Source organism: Anser cygnoides, chromosome 3, assembly GCF_040182565.1.
Source record: "Anser cygnoides isolate HZ-2024a breed goose chromosome 3, Taihu_goose_T2T_genome, whole genome shotgun sequence".
NCBI classification, from domain to species: domain Eukaryota; kingdom Metazoa; phylum Chordata; class Aves; order Anseriformes; family Anatidae; genus Anser; species Anser cygnoides.
The window spans coordinates 1,353,248-1,371,853 of record NC_089875.1 but is presented as its reverse complement, the minus strand read 5'-3'; the positions used below and the strand labels follow the sequence as shown (position 1 = coordinate 1,371,853).

General features: G+C 45.4%; 1 long non-coding RNA gene across 2 annotated transcripts in view; it reads right to left on the bottom strand.

The window, feature by feature from the left end:
- Window positions 1–1,801: 1,801 nt before the first annotated feature.
- LOC106044709 (uncharacterized) overlaps window positions 1,802–18,606 on the bottom strand; it is a 385,284-nt gene continuing 368,479 nt past the window's right edge. The window contains exon 10 of one of the 2 annotated variants that reach the window (XR_010830792.1): window positions 1,802–3,669. This is a non-coding gene — a long non-coding RNA (uncharacterized lncRNA). Of the gene's footprint in view, window positions 3,670–15,869; window positions 16,031–18,606 lie in introns of those variants that run through there. The other variant, XR_010830793.1, reaches the window with a different exon arrangement.

Sequence of the window (18,606 nt, the reverse complement as noted above, 5' to 3'; positions counted from 1 at the left end):
GGATTTAACCAAACAGGGCCCCAGTTCAGCAAAACGTTGGGGGACATGCTTGGCTTCTGGAACGCGCTGACATGCTGCGCCCTGCTGCCTGCAGAGCATCTGTGAGCCCAGCAATTCCCCATGGCAGCTGGACCCAGTCCTGTAGGGCCATCGGTGGTGCCTCAGCTGCACCTCCAGCACCCCCTGCTGCAGGCCACGCGTCCCCAAGGGTCCCCAAATCACCACCAGCATGGCACAGACATCCCTGCAACCTCAAGTCATTCCGGCCCCACTTAATGCCAATGCTATGACAGCACACACAAAAGCTCAGGAGCCGAATTCTCAAGGTGCTGGCAGTGGGGAAAGGCGGACGGCACACTGAGCAATGCCCCATTGGGGTGAAAGACGGGACGTGTCCCCAAACCTCTCTTTCTTGTGCCTTTTATTTAGAGCTGTCTTTAGATGACCAGACACAAAGGGTCTGGGCTCCAGGAGGGGCATCTGAGATGCCAATAATAAGGATACAGAAATCAAAGGATTTCACAGTGGATAAAATTTAAAATGCAAATTAAAAACTATACTGTTTCAGAGCAGCGGTTAAGGATCCTGCATCATAAACTGGTGTCACAAGAGCATTCTGGGCAATTACTGACAATTTTTAAGAGAGTATTTTTCTTTCCCTGTAATCTTACATAATGCCTTTCATATGTAATACCTTGAGCGTATGCAGTATGCAAAACACTCTACCAACTGTATACATACAGAAATCATTTCACCATTAAACGCAGCCATGCCCAGGGTGCAGGATGGTGACCAGATGGGCTGAGCGCAGCACACACTGCCAGACGAAAGAGCAGGGAAAATTTTAGCCAGGACCACTGGGGCAAACCTAGACTCTTAGAAAAAGCACCACGTGGTTTTCAATGTGCACAGAGTGAAGACAGCACCTCTGATTTTAAGATAATACCCCCCAAGATGTACCTTTTTGAGAAAGGCATCCTTCATGCCATGAAGTTTCAGCCCGTCACTTGCGTATATTATTTCAATGCTCCCAAGTTACCCAGGGCATATTATCAAACCCCAATTACCTCTGGCATGTACAAGGTTCACTTTCATTTTTAATGATTTTTTTTTTTTTTTTTTGCTAAGGGTGTCACTAAGGACATGGGGAAACAATTTAGGAGATAAAAAAAAAGAGAGAGAGAGAGAGAAAAGATTTGAGCCAAATGCTTTCTTACAGGAAACATTTATTTGCACTAGAGTGTCTCATCTAACAAAGTTCCACCATATTTTCCCACAACAGACAGGAACTTGCCTGCATTAGCATTTTAAGGAACGAATCCTAAAGACCAGCAAGTGTCAATAAGCTGTCACAAGCAGGATTGATGGCTCTTAACAGATCTCTTCTCACATGAGTGCAAATGACTGTCTCTGAGTTCATCACAGGCATTTTGGTCAAAACAAACTTTTTCTGATTTTCACATGGCCTTTAGAATCCTGACGAAAGCAAAACAGAGGGGCTGATCCTGTCCCACTGCGATCAATGGCAAAACCGTTCGCCTGAATGAAAGCAAAATCAGAACTCTGGTTCAAGCAAATGGACTATTACCATTTTCTGCAACCTGATCTTTCACATCTCAAATATGGACCTTAAAAGGTGAGAGAGAGACAATTGATGGAAAATAACTTGTTCTAAAAACAAAACACACATCCTACGTGATCTGGAGTGTATACGTACTTGGCATAAAGAGCTGGTTTTGATCTGACTTTTGTTTTATATTTAGTGCTGCAAACATCTGCTAGCCTTATTACAAATTGCACTTTGGTAGTCATAATTAGTAACCACATGATTCTGTTCTACATGTGACATTCACAAAATCAGAAAAATATGGGACAGTGGAAGTACTCTATTAATGTAGTTTCTGGATGTTATATACAACCACTGTATGATTCTCTTAGCTTCCCCGTTCTGTCCTGACGCAGAGAGATGCCTTTTTTTTTTTTGGTTTGTTTGGTTTTTTTTAAGAAAGATATTTCACTCTAAGTTACAGCTTAGTCACAGATTTCCTTTTGGTGAAGATTGTCTCCAATGATGTCTATCAGTTTGACAATGAGGAGCGCTGCCTCCTGATGCCTGAAGGACCTCTGAAAGCCTCACCCAACCCAAACCTTAGGTGGACAAATCTGGAGACGCAGAGAAGACGACAACAGCAAGGTTCAACTACAACTGTAAAGCTGCAAGCTTCTTCAGGGTAGTCCTGTCTGTGCTTGACCCTTGGAACAGAAGTCTCTGGGGTTACAGTCCCTGGCAGTAACTTAATCCAGGTAATTGAACATCCATAAACCTCCCAACGAGAACCAGTGCAGTCAAGCATGGGGGTAAGGAGAGCTGACTGTAGGGACCTGTCATCCCCTTGCTGCCTTCAGCGAAGCAGCTTGCTCCCAGCCCCTCCGGACCCCCGGGGAAGACCCGGGGAAGGGCTGGGCCCCTGGGGCAAGCAGAGGACCGGCAAGGAAAGGAGGGTCTTTGCTCTCCAGATGTCACTCTCTGCGGCTGGCAAATACGTTAACGCTGTATTCATTCCTTCTGCTTCGTTCCTTCTGCCTTTGCCCAACTTCTCTTCTTTCTTCCGCTATCATATTGCCTCTTCCACTTCCCCATGACCACTTGCTTTTCCTAAGCCAAAAAACAAACCTGAAAAGCTACCAGAAACAAGCCAACCAGGTGAGCTGCTTGGACTTGGCTTTACCAGACAACATATCTGGCTAGAGAAGTCAAGTCCCCAAGTGCAAAACTGGCAGCGCATGACATAATTTGGCGGAAGCATCCTTGCATGCCTCTCGCACGCTTACACAGCTTTCAGGTGTTGTGGGTCCCTGTGGCAGACAACAGAGCAAGTTAGATCTTTAGTTTTGAATAAGTATGGCTTTTCTTATGTTCTTTTTGAATGTAGGAGCCAGACATCAGCCTCTCTATAGCAGGGAGCCTCTCGTTAGTCAACCACACAAACCAGAGTTGAGTATTGTCCCTGAGGAGTCTTCCATGTCTTCTTTTGGAGTCAGGATCATGTTTCCTTACAGCCTTTACAGATATGTTTCCTAAAGTGGCAACTCCATGTAGTTACTGAATAGTTTGCTCCAGAGCTTAACCATTTCTCGTACAAGGAAGTTTTCTCAAGTATCTAATCTAAATCTCCCTTGCTGCATATTAAGCTGATTATTTCTATTCCTTCCCTCAACAGACATGGATTAAAACCTGGTTGCCCTCTGCTTTCTACTAACCTTGCAGATAGTGGAAGGCTGTCACCGCTCTCTAGCTTAAAAGAATCCCATCCTGTCAACCTTTACAATCATTTCATCGCAATATTATAGAAAACTTAAATCTTCTCTCTGGAGCAAGCCATGCTTTTTGTGCCTCTGCAAGAGGCAACAGAGCAGGCTCTGAATTGTCTGAGAGAAAATGGCAGAGTCCATAAAGCAGGCAGGGTTCCCAAAGAAGATTTATGGCTGAGGCACTCAAGAGCTGTGTTGTCAGAGTGTTTCTCTTGGAAAGCCCAATGTGCGGGTGCCGCCAGCCCTTACCCCTGCTCTGCCAGCAGCAGAGCTGCGGTATCGTCGCCACTTCTCCATCGGGGAAGGAGGGGGTATATATGGGTAATTAGCATTTTTCAAGAGTGGTGCTGGAGGCTGCTAGAGGGAGAAGTAAAAACAAACACAAAATAAAATCCAGGCAAGAGGGTAATATTTCCATCATCAAAGCTGACATACTGCACTGTGAGTCCTTTGAGCAGCAGAAACTTGATGTGCAAACCCCGTTGAAAGAGAAATCTTTGTATGAGCTTTTCTCATAGGATAATTTTAGGCTTCGGCACTTCTTTTGACACGGACAATTTTAAATCTGGAATCATTCACAGACGTCTAAGGCCATTAGGTCATGGAATATGACTTCTTCTGGAAGAGGGGCCAATGAATTTCACCTACGTACCCCCGTAAACTTTTGTGCAGGGAAAATGTGTTCACAAATTGGGGTTTCCACGGTGAAAACTGTATGCTTGGAAGGGCAGGCAGGACATCCACAAGGAAAACCAGCTCTTTGAACTGGTGGACTTTGACACCAATGGAAGGGTGCTCAAAACTGAGCCCTCCCCTTCCCGCTGCACCTGGTACCATCCTCCCGGACAAAGCCACCAGTTCTCACCTCTCCAAGTGAGACATTCCCCTGAGACCTTCCAACAGCCTAAGACTCCTCAGACCCAGTGCTGGCAACATGGCAAGTGTTGCTAGATGGGCACTGGAGCACGTTTTATGGCTTTGGTTGGAAGAGGGAAGGATTTTAGTACTGATGGAAGAAGACAAATGGAAGAGGATGAAGCTGACACAATCCTTTGATAAATTTATTAAGGACCTCTCTTCCCGCCCCCTCCTCAACAAGGACTAACAAAAGCTAGCCTTTGTTTCCCATGAAAATTCACAGCAAAATGTTTACTCCTTAAACACACAGATTGAAAGAAGGGAACAGAAGATCCTGAACGTATTCTGAGTGCTCCAGCGTCTTTAGATTTTCATAGCTTTACCAACTCTTCTTTACCATAAAACTACCTTTCTCATGTCTTTTCTGTTCAGCACCCCAAGCAAGCATCCTAGGGATGCCCACAGTTCTAGTGCCACTGCTTTATGGAGGAGACAAGGGTTGAAGAGGGAGTTTTCTTGTATTAAATCCCTTTTCTCAGGGCATTTCTTTTCCATGCTTCCCAAGGATGTTAGAAGTGCTAACAAGGCAGGGGGCAGTGCTACCAGAGGGGCAGGGTGTCAAAGCAGGAGCATACAAACAGCAGAAGCTATATATCCTTCTTATGCAGCTCTGCGCCTTCCCATTTCCCTCAGGTTAAGGAAGTTTCTCCCAGCTCATCTCCTTCACTGCCCTATTCCCCGTCTTGCTCTCCATGTTCAACTCTACCGTTCAACTGAAACTCTCTTTGGAGGCCATCAGTTTTGTGGCTCCTTCGTCAGATGCACTGACTTTGACCATTGATAGCACTGCTTGGGAAGCTACTGGGGAAAGTGGGGATGTGGGGCTGGTCTACAGAGCTTTGCAGCCCATCCTGAGGGTAGTGGGTTGGTTTTCCTGCCACAACTAGTTAGTGTTATCATGCAAACTTGTCACTGGAGTATTTCATTGACAGTCACTACAGCATCAAAGTGAAAATGTACAATGAAACAGGCCAAAGCAATACACTTGAGTATCTTCATGCTTGAAAAGTGATGCTTCTAGAGAGGTAAATAAATGTGCAAGTATAATCGCAGTTCACATATGTGTTGATGAAAAAGAAGATATCGCAGAACTCAAAACAAACCAGAGGAACAATAAAACCCAGCAAAAACTTTAATTCTGCCTCCCTCCCCCCAAGGTTAACAAAACCTCTTCAAATCAAGAGAGACCGCACCGGCAGACAACTATAGAAGGCTTTACATTGATGTTTTCTTTCTTTGAAAAGGTTTTAAATGCTTTTCTCGTGTTTTTACAAAAGCTTTTACATTTTCGAGGGGTTCTCTTTCTGTTTGAATGCCACTGCTAGCAAAGGAAAGGAAATTCTTCATGTCCTTTTGTTGGAGCTACGGCAAGGGCTTCATGAGAAAATTCCGCCTGCGTGGAGTCCTGCATGGGCTCTTGCAGACAGGAGGGAGGGAAAATCAACCCAGGCCCAGGAAACAAACAGATGTTTCATTCATGGCCGCGTCAACAAATCAATATTAATCAATAGTAAGATCTGTTCATTACCCCCCAGAGGTGACCACCTGACTGCATTTTCCAAGACCCAGTTGGGCTGAAATCCAATGGGATTCTGCCATTTGTGCAAATGGGAATGAAAGCTCATCCCAAAACGGTTGCCAGCCAAGTCAAGCATGGTCCCTACCAGCCCGTGCTGAAGACAGCATCCAGCCTTGACCCAGACGGCTGTGACTAGTTGAAGACCTATTTTTTACCCTTAGTGTTATATCCACTTTACGGAAAGCTCTTCACCACTGTTAGCCATTACTCCTTGTTTTGATGCCAGTCCCCAACACGCTTTTTTAATGATTATCAAACCATTATGGGCCATCCCCCGCCAAAGACATTGCCCAGAAATCACTTGACCCGCCCAACGCTACTACTATGTCCAAGCTGCAGTTGGTGAGTGCAGAGAAAGAGAGAAGTAGTTGGGAAATGGAAAGGAAGGGAAGGATTAAACAAAAAGCTCTGCCAGGATGTAGCCCCGGGGAGCTAATTCACCATGGGCAGAGCAACTTGAGGGAGGACTGAGTTTAAAGGGTCAGAGTCTAGAAGACAGCTGGTACTCAGCTGGTGATGTTGCTGGTTTATGTTGCTCCTGCATAGCCTATAAATGACACCAGGATGTGTTCTTGATATACATATATACATATATACACACACACACACACATATATATTTTTAAGTGACTTGTACAGGAAATTTTTCCTCGTTGCATATAAAAGCTGTTCCAATTCCCCAAAGTAAGAGACTTGGCAAGTCAATTACGAGGAAAGTAGAAGTGCTGAAGCATACGAACAAATTTTAACAACATGCAAGCATAACTTTTATTGCCAACAGTAGATGTACATTGGAATTTGGGGGGGGGGGGGAAGAAACCCTGATGAAGTGGCAAAATGCAGTTGTTTTTCTTTATCTACAGAGAACACTGTGGTTTCGTTCGCAGACGAATCACTTTGTTGTCATTTATTCAGTTTGTAAATGGATCTGATTTATTTTCCCAGGGGATTTGAGAGATTTTTAGTAAAGCAAGTTACCAAGCTGGCTAAAATGAGAGGAAACATAATTGCACTGAAATGTTTGAAGAAGATCAAGTTAGGGTTTCACCTGCCAGAACATTTTGGCAAGAAAACAGAACAAAATCCAAGAATTTAAGGACGTAAACAAAAAAAGGCTAAGAAACCCCAAAAAAACTGGTATCAAAAATGAGGGAAAACTATGATCTGGACTAACCAAACACAGCTCGGCCAGCAGTTAAAAGACGAACTCTGTAAAGGAATATCCTGCTTTGGTGCACTCTGTTCTAGGGCACTGTAATGTCAACTTTGCCAGAGCAATTAAACTGTTTAATAATCAAACCTGGATCTCATTTATATGGCATATGAATGTAGTAAAATAGAGCGTATGGAAAGTGTGCTGTACAATGAGATGTGGTTTATTTCATATCGCAAGTTTGCTGGTAATTAGATAGTTCATATCACAGGGAAAACGTTAACGCCTATTGAATATAATATATACAGCCAGCAGATTTGCCAGCTTCAATAGCTTTCCTGCACTGACAGTCTTTATTTTGTTATTTTGTGTCCCACTGAGAACATGGAAGTCAAAGATTCAATCCAAATCTCAAGAGCTAGCGGAAAGATCCTCTGGTTAACTCAGGGACATGTGTATCTAGCCGCAGAATAAAGCCTTCCAAAGATGAAATCGTTACACTTAAACCTATGTACAGAATCCCTCATTCTGGCAATATTTTTAAACCAACTGTGGTGAGCCTGCTTCAGACACAAGCAACTTTTCCCAGAGCTTCTACCCAAGGATTTTTTTTTCTCCTCTTCTTCCACGTGTAGCAAACGAACCAGATGCCAACAGTTTTCAGCATCACTGCCGTAAGAAAGAACACAAAGTTTTCTCAATCATATTCTAGCCTGACAAGTACTCTTCAAAACATCAGCCACATCAGATAAAACCTCTGCAACCAAAGGAGACTGAACACACAACTGCCCCTTGTTAGAAACGATTTCATCACCAAGTTTTGGTTTGCGGCGCGGAGGAGCAGCCCGATGCTCGACTTTCTGCCGCTGAGGGATTTATTTGGATAACTTGGCCACGTCCCCTGGCAGAAGAGGACTCAAAGTCTATTTTACCAGCAAGCGGAACACCTACCACTTCCAAAGTTAGCATTTCTGCGGCAGGTTGGAAAGAGTTTACAATGGGCTTTGATGCCTTTGCTCAGCCACATTTCCTCTTCTCGGATTTGTTGGGAAGAGGGGGAGGGAGAAAAGGGAATAGGTCCCAAACCCTTTACTATCTCTTCTGAGCTTGTTGTCTTTTGTAAGCCACAAAGAACAGATTTTCTTTTGTAAATCCTTAGTAATTAAATGAGTACTTCAGTGGCTATATTCTTCAATGGTCTTGTTTCCTAGGTTTTGCCTTTGACAGTCATATTTTGCAAAGGCTGCTAAGATGACTAGGCACCTTACCCTACTTAACGCTAAACCAATTGATGCCCGTGCACACTGCATGAAGGAGGAAAAGTTTCATTAATGGCACTTCATTAAAGAACTGCACTGGAAAGCCCTAAATGTGACTGAACCAACCGAAATCCAGAGCAAGCTGTCTATTAGGAAAGCAACAAAGACAGTTTCGGAAACTGAACTCTGGCTCCACTGCAGCGGATTAGGAAGAGTGATGGGATTAGTGTTTAATGACTTGGGGCAAGAGACAAAAGGAATTTCGACAAAGAGGCTTAGATATGGAAGAATTAACACTCTCTATCCCAACCATGCCTCTGATGACTTCCAGCATTCTTTACTGGCTCTGCTGAAGTTTGGGGGGGGGGGGGGGAACAAAACAAAAAAAGACTAGCGGCGCTTTAATACCTCCTTAGCCTTTTCTTATCACAGCTCTTTCTCTTTGTAAAGAATGAAAAGATCTTTTAATTTTTCTTAATCAATGCAATAAGCAAAGTTGCTAAGGGCTCGTGCTTCAGCACACTGCAGATGATCACATTCCCAGCCATGCATTCATGGGCGATGCTTGCTGATGCTACACATCTTTCTCTCTCTCTCTCTCTCTCTCCGTATATACATTTATACAGAGAAAGCACATACTTTTAAAATGACTTCAGAGGGAGTGGAATTTGCTCGCAATTACATGGACTTGAGAAATCCTCCTTGATTTGCGCTTGTCTTCTATAATGGGGAGCAGGGTGACATGGGCAAGGGAGGATGTAATTCATGTGCTCAGCCCATACAGTTAACCATGGATTTTCCCAGAGTGACTCGATTCAGGGCAGAATGCGTACAACCAACAGAGCCCAGGACTTGGGGTACAGGAGGTGTAAGTCCATTGCAGTGGCTCACGATTTACTTCAGCCTAAGAGCCAAAGAGAAGGAAGACTTAGCAGTAGCTGTGTAACAGGGAAAATATCTTCAAGCTAAAAGCAATTATTATTATTATTAATAATAATAAAAAAAAAAAAACCATAAGGAAGCCAATCCCCTAAGTTGTGACATGGAGACATTAACATATTTGAGCTCTAAGTGGCACTCCAGTCGCTGACCCTTTGGGTGCTAATGTCAAGGAAACATTGATTAAATAAATACACTGCGAGCACCAACCACCTGGGAGGAATGAGCGTGGGGCACCTCTCCTGAGATGTGCTCCAGGAGCCTTGCCAGCCCGCAGAACCGAGAGGAGCTCCTTCATGTCCCTGAATTGGGGCTCTTTCGAGCCACTGGCCTGCCTGGCACAGAGGCAGACAGCATCCTGCAACTGTGCAAAATTTGCCTGCCCTGTAAACCAACTCAACATGTAGTTATTGTTATTATTATTTTTTTTAAACCAACCCGAAGCACTCGCAGAAAAGCTAGGTATTCATTTCACGTTAGCCAATATGAAATGCTCCCAGAGCAGCTTTAGACTCCAAAGTATTATTTAACCAGTGTGGTTTAGTAGGACAATGGCAGCCCCCTGCCGTAATCCATTCAGGGGCAATACCATCAGTCAGTGTGAAATTAAATACATTACAGGGTAAGAGCTTAATGCGTTTTATAGGCAGTTGTTCATCCACATCAAACTTTAGCTTTTAAAATCCTAACATTTGATCCCACAACAGGAACCATGCCTTGAGAATAAGATTGGCACATTTGCACTGCCAGCAGGGCAGAAAAAGCAGAGCGCAGCCTTTAGTGGGAAATGCAATTGCCTGAGAGGGAAAAACATTCACATCAAGAGAGCTCTGCAGAGCCACAATCACTTGTAATATGTAAGGCAGGACTGGAAACATAGTAAATACAATGCCAGGCTGTGGGTTATTAGAATCACTGTTTCCTGCCGCAGTGCATACAGATACCACTTACAAACCTTCACATATAAAAATAATATATATTTTTTTTGTGTTCATTCACACAAAGTCAGGTTCTGCAAGCTGTTGTATGAGCAATCCTCGTGTCCCCTGGCTCGGGCAGGATGTATTCCCCTATCGGAGTGCAGACTCTTGCCTTTAAGCTAGCTGGGTGCTCCTACTTGCCAGCGGTTGTGCCCGCGTGGGCTCTAAAACCAAAATGCTCCGGCTTCCCTTTGCCACAGAAACAGCCCGAGCTGTGAAAATACTTCAGTCCATAAAAGAGACGTGCAGAAAGTGCCAAGCAGAGGAGGCTGTTAAATCCTGCTCTCAGTTACACTTGCTTAATGCAGGAGTAAATTCCATTTGCTTCAGCCGAGTTACTCCGGATATAAATAGGTGTAAGTGAGATCAGAACTTGGTCCTTAGAGAGCCTCTGCCTTCTGTGATGCTGCTTCTTAACATGAAGTGCTGATAAGCCCCAGTGGTAAAAAATTATTATTTAAAATATCTTCAGAGCTATCTGTTGCCCAAAATGGCTTTTAACTGTTGAAAGAACATCAAACATTAAAAAATGCATAATCTGCTCTCAGCACCGGCACACAGTGCCAGGAATATTCGTCAGCCTTATGTTTTTGGATCGTATGTCACAGTGGATTATCTGACACTCCATGAACATTGACTGCTTCCTCCAGTTGCGGCTACAAAACTTGTTCTCAGGCATGTCACTGGATGCTCCGAGCACCACGAAGTGGACCTTGCGTTCACAGCGAGGGTATTGTATCTCCCCAGCCTCTGAGCAAAGCTACGCCTTATATCCTGATAATGCCTCCCCCTTTGAACAGAAAGAGCCAAAAGCAACTTTGATGAGTTTTCTTTAGCGATGAACATTTGGATAACTCTTTAAAATATTCCAGGGCTCCAGATGCTATTTATCCAGTGGCGTGATTTGAGAGCCGTAAGCCCCACACCTAAAGAAAGGCTTTATTGCCTGGGGTGAGTGGGTGGGAAACTCTTTAGGCTCAAATGGGGTCAGTGAAGCTATAGGCAAGCACTGCAGCTGACTCTGAACACAAAGGGGGAAGGGCACAGAAAGAGGATGCAGCCAAGTCAAAGGAAGAGCTGAATTTATTTGCGGGCTTGCATTGTCTAGCTAAATGGGGGCAAGAAAGGGGAGTCCAGGAGCCTCCTTTGCAAAATGTTTCAACTAGACAGAAATATTTTAATTCATAAAAAAGTCGTTTTTTTTTTTTTTATATATATATTTTTACTTCCCCCCCAATGGCCAAATCAGTCCTTTAAAAGATGCTCCTTTGGTCTCTTTTTCTTCCTTCTGTCCTTTTGCCTTATGTGTTTTTCTAGGACAAGTGGAAATCTGCTTGGGGAGATAAGAGAAGGAAAAGTTCTCTTCCCTAAAGACACCTGCCTCTTGCTCTGCTCCTCTCCATCTATTCTTTCCTGCCCACCTATAAAACCTCCCCAGGTTCAGCCCCTTCCCCACGCTGCAGCTCTGGAGGCAGGAGAAACATTTCTATGTCCCATATACTCCTCCAGGATGCACCCTGCTTCTCCAATGCCCTGCAGCTCCTGCATGGACATCACACTGCTTGTCAGCGACGTGCAACTCTGAGGGCATCGGACAGGTGCCTGAATTCAACCGTTTTAAATCTTCCCCTCTTCCCATCTTTTTCTTGCAGTGGGAGACTGCAGGGTTAAATCTGCCCCTACATGTCACCAGCTCCCCTCACGCACACCCTTCCCCACAGCATGTTCTCAAAGACGGCGCCACTCAACACGACGGTGCCACTCAACATGACGGCATTGCAGCCCTTCACTCAGCGGTCCGCAGAAAGCTCTTAGAAAGCTGTGGTATGAGGAGAGCCCAGGAAGAATTACTGCGAGAGAAGCCAAACCTCCTAACCCGGCGAACTCGCCACGCCATGTGGCCAAGGACCACAAGATGTGCGCTGCTGCCAAGAAGAGCCAGAGGGATCGGCCGCCCCTTGAATGGCTTGCGGTCACAAAAAGCCCGGCTGTTCTTGGGTCCTCTGCTCAGCCGCAGACTGGGGTGAGCCGGAGACACCAGTAGGGAATCCCCCGCCTCCACGTCAGGTTTGGCTCTCCCAGCAGCTCCTGGCCACAGCCAGCCCCAGCTAAGACATAGATTTCATGTCAGCCCAAGAGCCAGCCCTTGGCCAACCCTACATTACTGCACAGCAGGGAGGAAGTGATGTCCTGACACAGTAAACCTATTTTTTCAGGATGGAGGAAAACTCTCTTAATTTTTTTCCCCTTAAACTGTGTTCTGTCAACCACCAAGGGATGGGAAAGGAAAGTTTTGGTAGCTGGACACCCAACAGGATGGAGCAGCACTGGCTGCTGTTCATGAGCCACCCCAGAGGCTCAGGGGCACCAGCTCTCAGACTCTGCAAATGCAGATTGTCTACCTTTTTTCCAGTGAAACGTGTTAATTAAAAGAAAAAGGAAAAAAGGATGCAACAGTAATTTTGGTGGAAAATGCTCAGTTACCACCCTCCCCCTCCCTGCTCACATGGGTCAAAATTCAGAAGGACCAACCACCAAGGCAGATATTTCACTTTTTTTTTTTTTTTTCCCCGGGAAGACAAAAAAGAAACCTCTTCTAAACTTATCTACTGACAAAAGTTCCAAACATGGAAAATATATAAAATATATATGGGAAAAAAGCTTTACAATAAACTAACCAACAATTTTTCCTGTTGCCCTACCATATCACTCTCTTTCGTGTCAGGCTATTGCGACCACCCGGCACGACTTCTAGTGGAAGGGAAATCCACACGTGTGGTTCACGGCAGCGTTTTTCTCAGCTCCAGGCTGGAGCACTGAGCAGTTCCTGGGAGGACCGACTTGGCCTCAGGCTCCCACACACATTCTCCTGCTCCCCCAAATTGCCACCCCGCTCTTAACCTTGTCCCCTCAGCATTTCTGGGTGGGTCGGTCCCGAAAACATCTGCATACCTTTTGCCACTCCTCGTCTCAGCTGAAACCCATGCCTGTCTGCCATTACCTCACCCCAAGGTGCAGGTGCACCTCAGGGCTTTTTGGGAAAGCCGATATTTCTCACAAAACAGGTGTGGGTGAGTGCAGAAGGGTAAGGGGAAATGCACTATGAAGCGATCCAAGTTTTCCAAACCCGGCGCCGTTTGCTTAATTTCTTCATTCGTGTTTGATGTTTTTACCAGCTGATGCTCTGAAGGTGCCTGTGCAATGAAGGGACTGTTTAGAGCTCTGCAGTAACCACTTCCAAACCATCAGAAGGTGTTTTCTCTCCCGTTCCCAAGCCCGTTATTGCCTGGTCCACGTTGAAAATGAATGCCACGGCCAGGATGTTCTCCCAGGCATGTAACGATGGCATTTATAGTTCAATTTGGTTTTCACCAGCAGTCCTGTATGGCTGCTCTGAAGTGGGAAGCAAGCTCGGAGACCCGTACCCTGACTGTGCCGCCTGCTTCCAATACTCACCCCGAGCCTTGAGATATTTGATAGTTTCATTAGAATTTCAGGCTTGACTTCACCCCACCCCACACCCACAGTAGGTTTCAATCCCTTCTGGTTTTGGATGCGAGCCTGCAAACATAGCCCAGAGTCAGAAATAGGAAGGCAAACAAACCCAACGTTTCTATCACACGGTTGTAGCACGATGCTAGGGACTGCAGCTCCTGATTGTAGACCCTGACTTGTTATATACCTTACAGACACTTTACCCTGGAACTGCGTCAGCAGCGGTAAGTTCCTGCCTGACTCGGCTTAAAGGAGACCAGACTCATGTCTCTTAAACAAATAAAATACAAAATTATTCTGGCTTCCCACTAGGGAAACTGAGAAGGCGATAGAGCCCTGAATTAAACCTGGCAAAAATCCCCGAAGCTTGGTTAACTAGCTTTTCTCTATCATTTTCATCATCAGATGTACAACAAAAAGAAAATGGAGGAAGGGAAGCGTCCCCATATCCGTACACCTCTTAAAAAAAAAAGAGCCAACAAAACCCAGAAATACCAGGAAGTAGATCTAAATTCAAGATGTTTCTGACCAATTTTTGCTATCTCCTTATACGTGGATATCCCAACTATGGGGCTCAACTGTTTATTATCCAGACAAAACTCTCAAATTTCACTTACCGCTGGAAAATGCAGCTTCTACTGTTCTTTTCTCTATCCCACAAGTTACTTGATTTCACCAAGCCAGAACACAGTTCGTAAACTGTCTCCGTGACCATTGTATTTGGATGTTTTCTTTACATCAGACTGCTTTTGGCAAATAGATACACAGGCTAGCCAATGCATTAGACTGTTAAAATAAATAAATACCCTAAAAATACGGAAATCTTTGTCTATAAAACCCATAAAAACACACAATTCTTTGTCTAGAAAAGCTGAAACCACACAATGTTGTTGACCAGCTCTCCCCGTACCCCTGCAAACACAGCAGCTCGGGTGTGCAAACACCTCCTGCACTCCTGTAGGAGAAGCATTGCCTTGCGGGGCCGGGAGCCAGCCGTAGGGGCAAACACAGAGTGCCAAAGCCTCCCAACGAGACTTAAGTGTTGTGTGCACCTCGTGTGGCCCTTAGGAAGAAGTTTTGCAAAGCTGGAGGTTGGGCTCAGCCTCTTCTAAACTCCTCTCCTGCCTTCCTCCATGTTTCCCCAGCTGACGGATGCCCAAAGCCTTGGTGGCTGAGCGAACCACCAGCGTGAGCCTGTCTCTGCAGAAGCACTTATCTGGAAAGCAAAGCAGCGGCTCGCAGGACACTTTTGTCAATGCCTTGAGGTGGGCTCTGCAGCAGGAAGTCACCGAGTGCTGTGCTCTGCTGCTTGGGGCATTCCCCTCTATTGCTGTATTTGCCTTGCCCCACGGTGCAATATTTGCACACGGCTGCTGGCGAGGGTGAGCGCGTTGGCTTAGGCGCGAGACGGGCCGATAGGCCACGCGGAAGGGGGGGGTTTGTTTTTTTTCCCCCTTATGAACTGCTATCTTTGATCCATTTTTCATATGTTTCCCCGTGCAAGTGCACAAAGACAAATATTCATTGTAATATTTATGAACACAGACTGATAGTTACTATGGTTTCAAAGAAAACAGTAAAAATGGATACGAAAGTGGATGCGCCACACATTAGGCGGCTATAGGTACAGCACATGTTATAAATTCTGCTCAAACTGACTCACTTCTTTCGATGAGGTAAGTGTTGACATTAGACAATTTGGTGGGGAGCATTTATTTCTGCATTTATTAAAACGTCAGTAACAGCAGGAGTAACACCTCCTAAAAGGCTTGCAGGTGCTTGTCTTCCAAAAATCCAACGTTTGAAGAGGATAAAACGCACAAATTACATTTAAAATGATTCACCATTGTCAGAAAGAGAATAGATATATTCAGGTGCTTAATTAATGCGTGTAATACATAATTAATACCACTCAAATCCAGGGGACCGGCCAAACTGCCAGATTTCAGCATGTTCAAAATGCTCCACAGAATCAAAGCAGAAAAGAAGTGCTTGAGCCGATTTAGACACATTGCCGAAACAACATGCTTAATTTATTCAAGGGCTGTGCTTTATACATACCCAAATGCAGGTGAACGCTACCTCTGAAATGTAAAGTACTCAGCTGCAAGGGAAGTGAATGAAAAATATATTGGGAAAAACGCATTCAATATGTAAAAATAGCTCTGCAGAGGTCAGGGTGCTCGGCAGCTGAAGCAACGCGTAATGACTACAGCCGAAGCATCGAGCTGGTAGGACAGTGAAAAGTTTCCTGATTTTCTCTCCCAAAATGTTTCAGGAGGCTGCTTATGTCCTCCTTTGCTCAGCTCTCCAAAGCAATGGGTAAGGACGGAATAAGACGTCGGCTTGTTCACATCACAGGGAAATACAAACTGAGGTCAAGAAAACCACAACATCTGGAACGTGAGAAAAGGATTTACTGTTAAGGGCTTAATGAACTCTGAAAATAAAGTTCTCAACATTGCTAATTTGTTTGGGCTTCAAAGGGGAATAAAATGCAAAGCTGGAAGAAGGTTTTATTGCTCTCCCGAAGAAATAAAAAGTACATCTGAGCTAAAATTAGCAAGGCACAATGACAGTAGAGATAGCGTCACTATTATTTAGCTGATGCTAGGAGAAAATGCTAAATGGTAACTTTATGTGCACATTATTGTGGGAAGAGAGGAATGGTAGGTTCTCGGGTTTTGCAGCACAGGGACAGGCAGCAGCCCTGAACTGGTGGGGGTCAGGATGTGCAGATGCCCGCAGGCAACAAGGATCTGCCTGCTGACATTCACCTTGGACTGGGCGAGTGAAAGGATGGACACAGAGGCTGGGTGGCAGGGTCTCAGCACCGACTGCTTTACTCTTGCGCTCCGAAGTAAGCCGTACCAAAGCTTAGCAAATGTTTCTTCAGGCTATTTCTGAGCAGTCTCATACCCACAGGCATTGATTCTTTCCTTCACTCCTCCCAAATAACATCTTAGCCTGCCCTCGGGTTGGGGGCAAAAAGCCGGCTGTGGGTACAGATTGCTCCCTGGGCAGCCATGTGCCTGACAAACAAGGATTAAAACCCATTTGAGATTAAGACCTTGAATGACCACGCTGGTCTTGCTACCACTGACTGGGAGAGCAAATGTTTCTCTGCAAAGACACCACAGAGTCGATCCCAAGCCTCCTTAAAATGAAAATCATTCGCAATTCCACCGAAATCAAGGGAGTTTCAACTGGGAAGGGACTGGAAATGAGAGACTCGGGTCCTCGGGATCAGATCTAATTAGGATCCACGTCTCTGCTTTCAGCAAGGGGTCATCTATTGCCTGATAGTTGAAGCTGTAATCATTTCAGGGTTCTGGGCTCGGAGGTTACAGGAAGGAGAGCACGTGGAGCAGCAGCTGGGTGACTTCCCTAACACAATACTTGGTCAACACTGTGGTAGCATCGATGACCCTCTCACACCCTCAGCCATCCGTACAGCTGCCTATAGCTGAGGTTCCTTGATGACACAGAGCTACAAACAGTCTCTGTTAGATATCAAAAGGGGCCTGAGACTTTGTAGCCTCCCCACCTTTGCCTCCTTGGCTGTGGGTCAAGGCCTGTGAGACAGGCCTGGGTGAGGCGAGCAACAGCGGCTGCTCTCCACAGGAAGATGAGCCCTGGAGGATTTTCACCAAAATTACAATTCTGCAGACCGGGGTTCACAGCAGTGGGAGGACGGATGTTTTGGAGCAGTTTTTGTCACAAAACAGACAGCTTCTCCCCTGCCCTCACCTGATGTCAGCTTGCGTACTGTTGCCTCGGCCATTACAGAGCTACGTGCTTCCACAAAGCTGCTTCCCCCTGCATACATGTGTGCGCGCGCTCAGCTTTGAGGACACTGTGGGACAGAAAGCTCTGTTTTCCTTCCAAAAAGTCACACTGGGGATTGGCTTCACAAAACTGCACTGGAAGACACTGATTTCCCTCAAGCGCAGCACACCAGGTGACAGTCACCTACAAAACCCCACCATGGCCTTTGAGTCTTTTTCTACAGCAGAAAAACAAAAATTTCCCTGTACGTCTGCTGTGTTCTGGATTTCCACGCTGTATGGAAAATACATTCAACTTAACACACTAAAAAAATCTCTTACAGCATCGTGGTGCATGCTGGAGGTATGGGTTTGGGGTGCACGTGTCCACCCTGTCACTTTGCCACCATAGATGGCAGTAAATGCCCTTCATCTCCATGGCTGCCCAAGAGGTAAAAACCTCACTGGTACCCTTATTTTCTCTTTTTTGAATCACAAACCCAGTTACACAGTGTCCTACCAGCGAGGATCTCTAAGGACATTACTGATATCAACAAGGTAAGGCTCTGGGCACCCCCAGGCGAGAGCATTATTTCCACTTTTTCAAGGACAAACCATCTCACTAACCTCACATGCCCAGGATGGAAAAGGGAAACATGAGGCAGGGCTGAGGGAACAACCCAAACCTCTGGGCAACTGGCTTGTGCCTTCGCCTTGGTGGTAGGTGGCACTTGGGATGGGGACCGTGGGGGCAGCCCTGACTCCAAGCAGCAGCGTCAACGGCAAATTTCACTCGGAGCGATCCAAGGGCTTCCTCTAATACCAGGCATACAGGCTGGCCTCCTCCCCTTTCACAATTATTAATTGTAAAATAATGATTTCCCCGAGAAAGAAATTTAATTCTTCGAGTATACTCACATCTGTTTGCAGTAAATATTTCAAAGTGACTTCGGGGAGGAAGGAAAAAAAAAACCAACAACCCTTACATGAGTTTAATACAACTATTTCCAAGCATATGCTCATAAAATATTATTTGGGGAAGATTAATTGAAGCGCTGATTAAAACACAGTATTTGTTCGCAATGCCAAGAATGTTACTAGGAGCACTGAAACTTGCGCTTTTAACGCGTCCCTTTTGTTCCTGCTCCGATGGGGCTCTGGGCCGAATGGGAGCAGGTTCCCCACCCTCGGCTCCATTCTCCCTC